Below are 13,118 nucleotides of genomic sequence, written 5' to 3' on the forward strand. Positions count from 1 at the left end.
TACATTTTTTTTTGCCTGGAGTCGCACGGATTTTGACATTCAATATTGCAATTTCATTAACTGCAGTAATGGGGTTCTCAAATTCTTCAGCTCTATTTTTTATTTTGTCTACCCGGGACCCAAAGTTACAAAAATACATTATGAATTAACCATTTAAGACCCATTTCAATAATAGGAATTCGTTTTTTTCTTTATTTTTTTGGGGAAGATTTTTGAAAAACTTTTTTTTTCTGTCTAATTTCTGGGAAAAATAAATACACATTTTAAATATAGTCAACGTAAAAAGGGGGAGATATTTACTCTTGAGTCGTGACCCATTAAAATAGTTGAGTGCCCCAAAAATGGGTCCTACCCCATTTTTTGAGAATCACTGATTTAGGACTCCCTGGGCTGTAGTTTTTTCTTTTCTTTTTCCCTGCCTCCATTCGGGGACAGAGAAGAGACGAGAAGAGAAGAGAAGAGAAGAGAGGAGAGGAGAAGCACTGGGCTGGTTCTGTACAGAGGGTCAGGGGTTGAAACCCGTCCAACACATTCTGGGAACAAGGCCAGCTTAGAGAGTGAGGAAAAAGACCAAATTGCAGCCACAGTACAGACAGCAGGGAGACAGCATGACACACAAGCAACTGGAAGGGGAAGAAAAAAAGGCCGATGGACAGAGGCCATTCTGTGTGAGTCCCACAGTGTGTCCTAAGGACAAGACTTGTCCCCCTCTGCTAATGGTCTCGTCAGCCAGGTCCAACGGCTCAAGTCCAAGACAGATCTACAAGCTCACAACCATGTTGCGATGTGGCTCGTTGTGAGCTTGCAGGTCTGACATTTTCTAATAGAGGTATTACAAAACAGAGCTTAATTGGTCAATGAATGTTTTACGATAATAATCTAAATCTACGAAAGGTAACTTGAAACTAAAGTCGTCGAATAGTTAAAGTGGAGTAAAAAGTACAATCTAAGTAAAGCAAAACTACGAATTTTGTGTATTTTAACCCATTGAGACCTGAAGCCGATTCTACATGTCTCCTACCTAAATCCCAACATTTTTCTGAAAAACATATGTTTCTAAATCAGTGGTGCTCAATCTTTTTCATGTCAAGGACCCCCAAAAAGATATGTATTTGGCCGCCGACCCCATCAAAATATTTTGTTCCAGGGACCCCCCAGAAGCAAAGATTTTAGTTAAAAATGTTCGCTTTAAAAATATATATATTCAGAAGATTTGCACACATTTTCACGATTTTTCAAAAATAGCAGATCTACAAGCTCGTAGCGCGGCACTCGGTGCCGCGCTATGAGCTTGTAGATCTGCTATTTTTGAATAGCCAAAGTGTAATAATGCTTTTTAACTCAAATAAAAAAGTACAGATGCGTTCCAGGTCTTAATAGGTTAAAATAATACTCAATGAAAAACAAAAAGTAGGAAACAAAACAAACAAAGGGATATTTACTTGCGACCCAACGGGTCCCCGAAAAACTGGGAAACAGTGGCTTTACAGAGACAGACGGTATGAAAGAAACGGCGTATGTTGCCTCAACTTGGCTGGATTGGATCCCAGAGCATTTGAGGTACGTTAGACAGACAGGCATGAAAAACTGATGTTTCTAAGTCACTGGTTTTTAAAGTGGGGTCTTAGGAACCCCCGGGGTCCTTGAGAGGGTTCCAGGGTGTCCCCAGCAAAATGAGGAACAGTTAAGCCCAATTTTAGCTGTTCATAAATAGACGATCTGTAGGACAACGCGTCACTATGCAACGCGTTTGCTTTAACCCATTGAGACCTCAAGCCGATTCTACATGTCTCCTAAATCTCAACAGTTTTCTGAAAAACCATTTTCACGATTTTTCAAAAAATAGCAGATCTACAAGCTCATAGCGCGGCACTCGGTGCCGCGCTATGAGCTTGTATATCTGCTATTTTTGAATAGCCCAAAGTGTAAAATAATGCTTTTTAGCTCAAATCTAAAAATGACACAGTTCCAGGTCTTAATGGGTTAACAAATCCTCTCTTATGGGGGTCCCTGGCACAACATATTTTCAAATGGGGGTCTGTGGCTGAATACATATCAATGTGGGGGTCCTTGATATGGTAAATGTGATACATTTATACGGCACCTTTATCCGCTTTACAATGTGCATTAGAGTCACCCAGTCACACACACACACACACACACACACACACACACACACACACACACACACACACACACACACACACACACACACACACACACACACCGATGGCAGAGGAAACCAGGAAAGGCACCAACCAACCTGCTCATCGGCAGTAGTAAGGGGTTGAATCAGTGTCTTGCTCAGGGACACTTCAACACTATCCAAAGGGGGAGCCAGGGATTCGAACCAGGAACATTAATCTTCCCACGTGGCCGCTCTACCTCAGAAGCCAATGCCTCCACCTCCCCCTAGCCACATATGGCCCCCACCTTCACTTAATGCGTCCCGCAGGTTAATATCGGAATACTGATACATTATTGATTTCAGCAATCATTTTACAATGTTACAATTCCAACATTCAAACATGACCCTCTTTAACCCATTTTGGGCGGGTACCCCTATTTGTAACTACCTTTGAAGACGGGAATCCCTTTTGTGGTTTCTCTTGCTATGTACAGTATATAGCAACATACATTTGTTGTAATTTTTTAATACATTTTTGAAGTTTTTCAGAAAACTTAGGTCAGGATTTAGAAGGCGTTTTTAGAATCGGCCTCAGGTCTAAATGGGTTAATTACTTCAGTCTATATTACTAGCTTAATGACTAGTATAACAATTATATTTTCTTTTTATGTCCAATGTATTTGTATTTAATTTCATAAAGTTAGCATAAGTATAACTGAATGCATTTGAAATAAAATAGGCTATTTTTGCTACTTTTGTGAGACATAGAATGGCGAAAAAAGTTAAAATACGGAGAGACAGTATTATGCAATGTGGGTATAAGTGAGTGTGGAAATATAGTGGCCTCTCCATCATCCAAGTTGCCCACCCCTGTGTTAAGTGGTCAGATAGGTGGGCCGCATGCATTTTCAGAGCATGTTTAGTTTAATGATCCAACCAATCGATTATCCTGCTTGGATCAATGACAAAGTTCCTATTTATCGATATAACAAAACACATTTTCCAAGGTTTTAAAGAAAAGATACCATGAATTATCTTTTTTTTAAATAATGTTTTATTATCATAAAATATTAATGTTATATTATCATTCAAATTGTAGTGTTTTGGCAATTATTTGGGGGCGCACTTGCCGTATCCGGCCCACAGGCTAAGAATTGTTGCTCTTAAGTGGTCTCTAGACCCAGCTTTATGGAGTCACCCCAATTAGGTTGCAAGTTTCCTCAAATGTAAGGAGACAACTGTTCAAATAACCATTGTGACTGCACTAACTAAAAGAACAAAAAAGGAAGAGGAAGCTGCTGCCCAGGGGGAACATAAAAGGATGTACACAATTTCCTGTCCCTGAGTATAAATCTAACGTGATTATCTCTCCAGCTTCCAAGCTAGTGGTGGCCAATTAACAAGTAGAGAAAGCAGAGAGAAGAGAGGCCACTTTACCCAAATTGTCACACAGTGACGTAGGCTGAGACTAGGACTGGGTGATATGGAAATAAATCTGACTGATATCACAATGTTTTCGCTGCTTGTACAAATAAAACCCTTCTGGATGCATCCTGATTCTTTTTGACCAAAAATATAATATTGAAATTGTCCTCATGTTGCTGTCCCCACTTTGAGAACCAGTGGTTTAAAACACACAGCCAACCAAGAGCCTGCGCAGCCTCATTACCTGTGGTTCTCCTCAACTGAACTTAGGGCTGGGCAATTAACCAAAAGTACATCTAAAACCTATATTTAGAATCAATAATAACCGACTTAATCTTGCTCATGGAGGTTAATCAAAATGACTTCATTGTAAAATAGTGGCGTACAAAAAAAGCAACATGGTGGCGTACAAAAAAAGCAATATGTTGAGCTTGTAGGTCTTCTATTTTTACTTTTTGCATTAATCGGAATGGAGGCAAAAGTTTGAAATGATCTTGATGTTAATTTGAAGTCATATTGCCCAGCCCATATTAAACGCTACCAGAACAGCACCGGTATGCTTTCCCTCTAGTAGTGTGACGTGATGCCGTGGCGTGCAGGCTTTGGAAATGTTTCAACATTTTTGAAAGGACAAAATAAGGCTTAAAAGGCCCATTATCAAACCTTATCTTTACATAATTGGTCCTCACTAATGCTCATTATAAGATGGTATCATTTCTGTCTATTACTCGCTCTGTGTCTCAGAGGAGGGCTGTGGACAGTTCAGAAACCTGCCCACCAGTGATATCACCGATGGGGATTCCAAAAGCTAGAAAGTACAGACGTTTTCTTCCTGGAAAGCTAGCACGCTGAAATAGAAGCCATTGGTCTTGCATCAATATTGATTCTTTTTTTTTTTTGGTCTGAAATATTGTTTGAAATTACCACGGATGATGTCACTGGTAGGGAGGTTTCTGAACTTTCCACAGACCACCTCTGAGACAGTGAGTAGACAGAAATGTCTACTCATAATGAATATTATTGAGGACCTTCTTTTTTTTAACAAGAGAGACTGGCTAAGAAGGTAGCAGCCATATAAAACTACAAAAATCACAACATGTTGCAATACAACATACACAATAAAAACATTAAGAAAGATATTCAACCATTTGGCCTCTCAAGAAAAAAGAAAACAATGACATGCCTCCATCACCACATCTTTTATGATCAGTGGATATAAATGTGTCCAATTTAGTAGATAATTCCATGACACAGTAGGAAAATGCAGTTTTCCCCAGATCTGTCCAAACCCGAGGAACATTAAAAAGCAACCACCAGAGCTGGGACAGAGAAGGTTACAGAGGTAAGCTTCAAGCAACTACAGTGTATGCATGAAGACAACTTTGAAAATGGGCTATGTCCTCCTTTAAGTGATTAAAACCAGTAAAAGACAGCATTTATGCCATATCCTGATATTACGACATCCAAAAATCCCAGAAAATATGTATTCTAATAACACAATATCGATATAATATCGACACAAAGTCCAGCTCTATCTGAGTCCAGCAAGAGAGGAAGTGAAAGAAAGCAGAGCTGCTCAGCGAGCCTCCCGTCAAACCGGAGGCTTTCTCCTATGCTTCTCACTGTCACACAAACCAAATACACACAACTCAAATGAACAAACACACAAACTGAGAGACGTCTGCTGGACATGCATAAGGAAGCTATGAGGTGGAGGGTGTTTTGGTTTAAATGTAACATGTTGGTCTTCCCCTCTGGACAATTGCCAGGGAATTGTGTTGAACAGGCTGCATAAGTGCCTAAAATGAATGATATAAAAAACAATGCCATGCTGTTTTATTGTCTGCCTGTCATATATAGCTCCTTGGCAAGTAGAGCGGCCGCTTGGGAACCGGTAGGCCGGTCATAATTATTACATAAATCGCCTATTCGCAATTCTTTGAGATAATCACAACTCTTTTTTTCCATAATCGTCATAATCATTACCTTTACATTGAAATATTTTCATATATTTTCAAACCTCTTAAAAAATAGTGGAAATGGCAGATCTACAAGCTCAAAACGCGCCATTTGAGCTTGTAGATCGGATGTTTTATTTTTCAGTATAAAGTTATTCAATTATGTATGTTATTTGTCATATCTGTCCTGTCCAACTTTTGTTTACGAAGCCTAAAAGCCGAACAGAAATGTAATTTGTATTCATATTGTCCCAATGTTCAACAACAGAAACGCAATGAAATCGTTAATTGCAATTATTTGAGCGACAATTAATCGTCAAGCAAAATTCATTATAACCGGTCCGGTTACATTCCTGACTCTACGGAGGCTCTACGTCCTCCTGGTGGGGGCTCCTCACTCGCAGGTGAGCCAGCGAGGATACAACAACAGTGACAACACACAGAAATGTGTGTGAGGAGGAATTAATTGGCATAATAACGACTAAATTGGGGGGGAAAAGGGGGGGGGGGGGGGGGGAGCTATGGTTAAAGGCACTTCAGATGACTGCCTCCCTGCCACACTGCCTGACCTGAATTTGTGGTTTGATAGCCCCGGCTGTGCCATGGGGAAGAAAGCCAGCTTTCTTACACTCATTATAATGGTCCTACAAAGTCAGAGAGTTTTCCAAGTCTTTTTAAGTAAGTCTGTCTTAATAATGGCGCTTTTTTTTCTTTTTTTTCTTCGTTTAATGGCCTACTTCGTCATACGAGAGTGTCAAGCCAAAAGTAGTGAAAATAGAAGATCTACAAGCTCACAATGTGACGCATCGCGATGCATTGTGAGCTTGTAGTTCATTTTACGGTTTTGGACAGCGGCGATTTGTTATATCCAGCCCCAAGAGTCTCAGTGGAAGTGGGGTATTTAGGGCTGTCAGGATCATGCACTTTTAGTAGACGATTAATTGGCACACAAAAAATTGTGATTAATGATTTAATTGTGTTTTTGGTATTGAACATAGGAACAGATTTCCCTTTAGGCTTTAGGCTAAGCCTATCGTTGAAATATACGAATTAAGAAATTACTGACAATGACCGGTACCAATAATAAAAAATAAAAACTGTACTTTGGCCAAAACAGGCCATATTCAAAATGAAGAAAATAGCGAATATACACGCTGTTTAGCATGTAGGTCTGCTATTTTAAAACTTTATTTTCAATGTACAGATTTTTTTCAACATTTTTGAAATTCTTTGCCCTAAATGTCCTAAATGGGGACGCAAGTGGCTAAAAGAACTTGGGACAACGGTGTGTAAATAGATTTCCTTCAATCTCATCCAGCTGTTTCCATACAGATGTATGGAAAACGATTCTATAATGACTTATGCAAAAACTATTTGGTATTAACGAAAACAGTGGTTCTCAACCTTTTCTGGATCAGGGCCCACTTGAAAATGGTGAAAACGGCGGCGGCCCACCCATCTGATCAGTTAACACGGCAGCCGTATCGGCTGCCGTGTTAACTGGTCAGATGGGTGGGCCAAGTTCATTTTCAGAGCATGTCTATTTTAAGAGCATGTCTATTTTCATTTGAAAGGAACCAACGTAGTATACTTTAAGTTCTTATTCATTGGTATCCCTTTTCTTATATTAATTAATGTTATCATTAAAATCTTAAGGGTTTCGCCAATTATTTGAGGGCCCACTTTGCAATACCCTCGAGGCCGAGGTTGAGAACCATGCACTCACTGATCTAAAACAATTGCGATCAGGTTATTATGATGTAATAATTGTGACAAGCCTAGTAGGGTGGGGGTGGTGGGGTGCAAAGTACAAGCCAATCGCCCAGGATAAGGACATATTCAGTCCTAAGTTACAATCCTACTTCAGACTCTTCCACACTGCCATAGTGTGCCGTTACACTTTTTTTATGTAGGTCAGTAGGTCTTACTGCTGTGTTTTTATTTGAGCTATCTAATCGGGGCCTGGCTGGCACACTGGATGAATGGAATACGCTGATAGGATAGAAACCCATGACAGCAGTGGTCTGCGGCAGGGGTGAAACAGTTAATCAAACTAATTGATTTAACCCATTAAATCCGGGAAAGCATCCGTGTCATTTTAGCTATATATATATAATATATAGCAACATAAGTGTTTCAGAAAAGTCTTAGGATTTTAGAATAATGGTTTAGAACAGTGGTTCTCAAAAATAGTTATACAAATACACATCATTTTGGGGGTCCGTGGCATGAAAACATTTGAGAACTACTGCTTTAGAAGGCATTTGCAGAATCTGCCTCAGGTCTTAATGGGTTGATTAATTATAGAAAAGTATAGCAAGAAAAATAATGCCAAAAATTTTGAACACATTTAAAGGTAGGGTAAGTGATATTTTTTGGTTAAAACAAAAAGTATTTTGTTAAAAGGTTAAAGCACTATATTCTGATAGTAATCATTGCTATAGAGTGTTTGTTCAGTAACAGGAGTCTCCCCGTCTCTCCAGCTCTTTAATAAACAGAAAATACATTTTCCGGTAGGTGTCAAAATCTCAGCCAATCAGGAGAAAGTACCCATTTTTAAGCTTAATTTTTATAGTGTTCCAGTTCAAATTTTGTCTGCTCATTTCTTAGTGTCATCACTTCCAATTTCACTTGTGTAATCTATATCCTGATTGAGTTCTCTATCCTGATTGGATAAAATTGGAAATTAAACTGAAACAAAAATGCATTTTCTGTTTTATAAAGAGCTGGAGAGACAAGGAGACTCCTTTTACTGAACAAACAGTCTATAGCAATGAGTACTATCAGAATATAGAGCTATTTAACACTTATTTTAACCAAAGAAAATCACTTACCCTACCTTTAAAGAAAGACACAAAGAGCCGATCGCTCAGAAGTACTGATACGTGCCAAATTTAGACCTACATGTTTCATGTTCAATACTACTTCTATTTCAACGTGTAATATTACGTGTCCAATCCTCTCACCGGCACAGTTTGACCATGAGAGTGGAATAGACATCATCCGTTTTTCCATTTTGAAGCGTATGTGTGTGCGTGCGTGCGTGCATATTGGAGGGGTTTCAACTACAGGGTGAATTTACACCGAGGGGATCTACAGAACACAATATCAGCTATGTTATAGTATCTTGGCTTAGCTTGCAGTTTTGGCCTCGATAACTGAGCTGGCTCTGGTAGACGACCAGAGGAACCATTTATAGTCGCCACAAGCTGCTATATTTGGCCACCGGTAATAATGAATAAAAAGGTTGCTATTGCAGTTTGTTCTCCTGATTTGAAATTGAGGAGATGCAAATTGCCAGCTTTGCATTATACGGAAATAAATGTGGTCTTTTGTGCCAATGGCGTGTGGTGGTCAGTACCTTCAACATATTCACTTCAATGTGAACAACTGTATAAGAACAGTCAAAACATACATTTCACAAAGTCCAAAGAGCTACAATACAGCAATTTGATTGCATTCAAATGGCTTGTGGAAAGAGCCACTATAGATGTTCTAAAAGTTTATCAGAAACAAATGGCTGACAATCCGATACAATATAGATGCAATCCATACAGTTTCTCATGTTCAACTTCTTAATTATAAAATGCAGTGTCAAAGACACCGTCTTGTTGGTGCGTCTGACTTTAGCTGGGTGAACCTATGTTTTGCTACTTACTGAAGCTCTGCTGTGCTTTATGTTGACTGTTTGATTTGATGCATCATCACAATCAACAACAAAAAACTGAAAACATGCCATGTTGGGTTGATGGCTACATTGGGATGAGTTAGGTTGGTAAATCAACAGGATTCCACAGTGCATCAAACTACTCCTGGACGTTGCCATTATATGCATGCAGATTAACTGGGAGCATTAGTTGTAGGTGAAATAGCAAAAGTAGCAGATCTACAGTACAAGCTTACAAGGAATTGTGAGCTTGCGGCTATTGTTGCAGAATGTTCGCCTATCATGGCATGAGCAGAACCGGGACACGAGGGTTTCGGGACGGGTGGCGAAATAATTTCACGCTTGAATACTGCACCGTATCCATGCGAAAAAGTGGAAGAGAAAAGGGTAACAGTCAGTGGACATTCTAATAGATCAGACCTGAAACATGGTCTGAAAAATAAATGTAAACAGCAGCTTAGCACATTGCTTTTCCGTTATTTGTGGAGTCCAGAACTGTCACGGTATATTGTGCCTTGTGGAAACCTTCTCGATAACACATTATTTTTTCATAGCTCACCTTAGCAGTGCTTCTTGTAACTCACCCCATGCGCTCAGATCACCTAACCTGATAAGAAACACTTTGTCAGCACAGCGCACCAAATCTGCCTAGGCTTGCGTGTGCGCGCGTGCGCGTGTGTGCATGTGTGCGTGTGTGTGGACAGTGGCTGCCATGTGCTTATTCCTTAAAATCAATTATGAACTAAAAAAAAGGCAGGAAGCAGATTCCAAATAACAGCTAGGTTGTGATGTCAAGTCTATGCAGTCTCTCAGCTCATATGAAATATGAAGAATGTCAACCATTGAAGAGACAAACAGGTGTCTCCGTCGTGCAATGGATAGTGCATTGGACTTCTAGTCAAACATTTGAGATGTGATTCAGAGGTTATGTGTTCGAGTCCCACTGGAGTCGCATTTTGGGGGCGGCAGTGGCTCAGGTGGTATATGCAACGTAATTGGTTCAATCCCCAGCTCCCCCTGGGTTAGTGTCGAAATGTCCTTGAGCAAGACACTGCACAACTGCTACTGATGAGCAGGTTGGTGGTGCCTTGCATGGTTTACCCCACCGTCGGTGTGTGAGTGAATGGGTGAATGTAACGCGCTTTGGATAAAGGCGCAATAGAAATGCACCATTTACCATAGAGCAATCAAAACAGAGAGATGAAAGCCGAATTATTTCCCCTTTTTAATAGCATTCATTAAAGTAATACCACCAGGCCTGGGCCACTGGCGTAGTGGTCCGGGCACCTATGCTACAATGTAGCCTGACAGCGCTTTGCGGGTTCGAGTCCCAATCCCGACGGCCTTTGCTGTGTGTCACTCCCCATCTCTCTCTCTCTCCAATTACTGTCAGCCTACTGTCCTATCAATAATAAAAGCATAGAAAAAAGCAAAAAAATAAAATAAGATATTACCACCAGTAGCTGACTGGATAGCTCATCAAACACATCATTGCAATGTCCCCGGTTTGATTCTGGCTAGAGAACTGTGTTATATGTACTTCCCTATATCTGTCCTATAAGCTTCTCCCTACAATCTATTATCCTATCAACCATATCTAACAACTTGATATTGCCCTGTACAAATTGCCCTGGTTCTGCCCAGGCACAGGCTACAAATCACATTTTACCATTAAATCCCTACCAACTTCATTAACATTATGACTAATTTGACTGCGTTTGTCTATGCTTTGCACACACAAGTTCCATTATTCATCTTGTTTCACAAAGCAACACCGTCATGGCTGTCGGCAGTGGGAATGTAGTAACTTGTAAATAGAACACAGAAAACGCTTTGGACACAATGACCCGGGATTATATCTGCAAGACACAGGCTAGGCTTGCTTCCACTTGCACTTGGAAAGCCACACAGTAGGCTGTTGGAGCCCTCAAAGACAATTCAGATCAAGTTGCAAACTCTGTTAGGTGCTATATATAGCTCACTGGCATATTGTGCACGTACACACACACACACACACACACACACACACACACACACACACACACACACACACACACACACACACACACACACACACACACACACACACACACACACACACACACACACACACACACACACACACACACACACACACACGGCTGATTGATTGATGGAAAGATTATATTACCACTAGAAGTGAATAGGCTGAACTGCAGCATAATCACACCATATTCAACAGGCTGAGCTGGCTAAGAGCCATGGAAATGGTTAGTCAAAGTCAACTGTGATCATCCCCCTCCCCCCTCTCTCTCTCACACACACACACACACACACACACACACACACACACACACACACACACACACACACACACACACACACACACACACACACACACACACACACACACACACACACACACACACACACCAAGTATTTAGCCTTCAACTATAAACAAATAATTGATGGTTATAACTGCCATAGTAATTCAGTTAATGCAGGAGTAGCTATTATTACCAGAATACACACTTAAAATGGATCATGATATCCAACTGCAGTGTGAGTGCACAACAACCACAACAAAACATTTCAACCAGTTTGAGTCTCATATCAACATGTTAGCGTCATTGTAATAACACACACAAACAGTTAAGGTGTCAGACAGCGTTAAGAAGTCTTGGTTCTTTGATATCCAATTGAACTGACAAGACAGTTAACAGCTTAATGTCACCATAAAAGTCACCCCCAGTGGTTCTTCTGTGGGGACCCCCGGGGGTCCTTGAAGGGGTTCCAGTGGGTTCCCCGCTAAACGAGGAACAGCTTAACCTCTTTAAGCACTATTATCAAAAATAGTCGATCTACAAGCTTGCAATGCCATGCGTTCAGAGCTTGTAGATCAGCTATTTGTGAACAGTTTTGCCTATGAGTATGACATGCCCAAAATAGGGACACCAGGTTGAAAGTGGTTAATTTCACTATATCATTTTCACTATTGGAATGTACTGTATGAGAATGACTATTCAGACCAGTCCCCACCTACAGTCTAGACAGTTGTAGAATGCTGTGCTAAATCTAATCTAACAACTAGTTAAGAAGACCTTCCCTTGTGGTGGTCTTTGGCAACAAATCTTTTCAATTGGGTGGTGGGGGGGGGGGGACATTAACATGTTTGAGAACCTCTGATTTATTAGCAAAACCCCCCCACTGAAGGAAGCTTGCTGGGCTCCAGTCTGTCACCTTCAGCTAGCTGTGACAGTGACAGCCAGCCAGGCTAGTGGAACTTAAACAACATCTGGTGACAAACATGGCAGTAAAAAGCAGGACTGTGTGTGTGTGTGTGTTACTGTTTTTTGTCAGCGTCAAGTTGACATTAAAGATGTCAACCCGTCTGCTGACTGAGTGCTGCTGCGCCAGACAGACAGAGAGACACAGCTCCCATGGAGCTAACTACTTTAGCATGATGCTAATTCATGTTACTGTAAAGCTGACGTTGCCGTCGTTACAGCGAAATTGGTGACCTATCAAATACGGTGACCCGCGACCGCCTTGTCGCTAATTTCAGACGTGCTGTCGGCGGCCGAGCGAGAAGTCTTTCAAAGTGTGGCAATCTTTACGTTTATCTGGACTATTTATGGTCCTTGCGTCCGGAGGAAAACTCACATATTTCCATGTAAATTTAGGCAGTAATGACTGACTTTAGTCGTTTGTGTTTTTGACCAAACTGGCCATGATGTCACCATTATCTCCTAAAATATACTGTAACAAACACCCAAACGCCCAAAGCAGCAGCGTCCATTCGTGCACGAGCAACACCGCAAACACTCGCACGACAGCGACCCCTGGAGTCACGCAATTCAACGGCTCACCGATTCCGACGCAACACCCCTCCCCCCCCACCTAGCCACCACCACAACATCTGCAAGCTTGAACCAACCCAACGCAATGCTAGCTTTATTAA

At 40.9% G+C, this 13,118-nt stretch overlaps 1 protein-coding gene across 3 annotated transcripts in view; it reads right to left on the bottom strand.

The window, feature by feature from the left end:
* Window positions 1-13,118, bottom strand: part of bcl9l (bcl9 like) — a 61,923-nt gene that overhangs the window by 48,185 nt on the left and 620 nt on the right. The window lies entirely within an intron of this gene.

Source organism: Gymnoscopelus microlampas, assembly GCF_963454915.1.
Source record: "Gymnoscopelus microlampas genome assembly, chromosome: 8".
NCBI classification, from domain to species: Eukaryota; Metazoa; Chordata; class Actinopteri; order Myctophiformes; family Myctophidae; genus Gymnoscopelus; species Gymnoscopelus microlampas.